General features: G+C 43.0%; 1 non-coding gene across 1 annotated transcript; it reads left to right on the top strand.

Moving 5' to 3' along the window:
* Positions 1 to 1,453: 1,453 nt before the first annotated feature.
* On the top strand, positions 1,454 to 1,527 carry Trnat-agu (transfer RNA threonine (anticodon AGU)). Its single transcript has one exon. It is a non-coding gene; the product is annotated as a tRNA-Thr (tRNA).
* The last annotated feature ends 545 nt before the right edge of the window (positions 1,528 to 2,072 follow it).

The raw sequence follows: 2,072 nt of genomic DNA, 5'->3' as shown, positions 1-2,072 counted from the left end.
TTTCTATTGTAATTACTGAAATAACATCTCATACCTTCTCAACCAGAAGAGTTTAATTTCCTTTCCTCTTCCCCTTCACGATGCTTCGCTTTTTTGTGAGGCAGTATGGTTACGTAACCGTCTCATAGAAGTCCGTTGTCGACGGGACGTTAAATCCTGATCTTCCTTTTCCCCTTCTGATTATTTAAGAGCAGTTAACTGAATGTCACAAAAATCAAAACCAAGCAATTAAGGGCACAAAAGTCTGACAAGGAAAACGTAAATGATCTAATTATAGCACCAACTAAAGAGCTCGAGATCTTAGAATTAAAAGCGCTAGAGTAACATCTGTGGACAGCATTCTTGTGTAAATGAATAAACTGAGCTTCCGGCATCATCTTTTGGTAAACTGACGTGAAGATGACATGTAATACCTAGTGTCACTAACAAGTGTGCGTCCATTCGATTGACGGAGGGTGAAAAGAACGCCTTTGTGGGACCTGTAATTAGGTTAATTTCATCTGCATGATCTGTATGGGATAAATACGTAGGTGGCTAAACGTTATTCGTATTCAGTTTAGGAAGCCGTGTTCATGAAATATTTGAAGGAGCATTTCGCGAGATACAGAGCGTCTTTATTGCAACGTCTGTCAGGATTTTCAGTATATCTGTTACTTTCTGTCTTCCTTGTCAGTCGGGCGAGCCTGTGATCATTTTCGCCAGATTCTTTTATATACGCTGCCGACAGTGACGTCATTGGTCGAAACTGAATGGATGTACCGTGGTCCTCGATACAGCTCTGGGTTCTTATGGCCAAGAACCGCACACTAACGACCTTCAATAGCACTGGCCTTTTACACGGCTCAGTGTGCAGACCACGCCACGATCAGCGATCTCCACCAAATGCGATATTATGAAAAGGATAGTTGCTACTCACCATATAGCGCAGATGCTAAGTCGCAGATACGCACAAAAAAGACTTGTCAGAAAGTAAGCTTTCGGCCAACATGGTCTTCATCGGAAATATACAACATATACACACACACACACACACACACACACACACACACACACACACACACATATTCAACTCACACACATTGCTACAGTCTCTTGTGCCTGAGAAAGTGTGTATGTTGACTATTTTCGTCGAAAGCCTTGATGGCCTAAATCTTACTTTCTGACAGTCTTTTTGTTGTACCTATCTGCGACTGAGCATCTGCGCTATATGGTGAGTAGCAACTATCAATTTCATACTGCTGACATTACTGCATCCTGGATTTTCCATTGTTTTACCTGTACCAAATGTACGAGATGTCGGCGTCGTTCTGAAATAATTCTTGGGATAAAGCATGTGGCTGAGTGTACCGTATTCGGCACACATGTGCTCTCGCGACAGCAGCCGCATCACCTGCAGACGCAGCTGCGGGATCCTGGGTCTGCCTTTCTCCTACATACATTCACGTCCGCGTCGGGCGCCGTGGCTTAGTTGGTTAAAGCGCCTGTCTAGTAAACAGGAGATCGAGGGTTCGAATCCCTCCGGTGCCTCGCAAATTTTTTCTCTTACTGTTATACGGTGTTATTCGCACTGAATTTCAAAATAACGATCTAGTGTGCCACTGCACATGACATCCTATTCCGAAATATCATAAATGACTTGCTGTTTAAATTTCCGTTTTACATGTACCTATAGTCCAAATCGATTTATCGAACACATTTTTTTCCCGTCTTTCTTCTGTTAATTTCAGGCTCTTCTGCTTTTAGGTCGCCCTTGTGACAGCGCTTCGTTGAATGTCGCAGTAAAGTCAAAATTTGGAAATGGACAAGGAAAAAGGTGGCCCTTCTTAATAGGGCATTTTATGTAAAGGGGCGCCCAAGAAGTTCCCGTATGAGGGCGTTGCCGCAACGTACGAGGGTCACTCCAAAAGAAATGCGCACTATTTTGTTTAAAGTCCATCTTTCATTCTACATGTTTCAAAGTTTAGGAACAATATTTTCATTTCTCCGCATAATTTCCATCCTTCTCAACTGCCTTACGCCATCTTGGAACAAGCGCCGATTCCGCACGGTAAAATTCTGGATCAACCTGTTGG

This window comes from Schistocerca gregaria, chromosome 2, assembly GCF_023897955.1.
Source record: "Schistocerca gregaria isolate iqSchGreg1 chromosome 2, iqSchGreg1.2, whole genome shotgun sequence".
NCBI lineage: Eukaryota > Metazoa > Arthropoda > Insecta > Orthoptera > Acrididae > Schistocerca > Schistocerca gregaria.
Note: the sequence above shows the minus strand (reverse complement) of the source record. Positions and strands in the feature narration are given on the sequence as shown.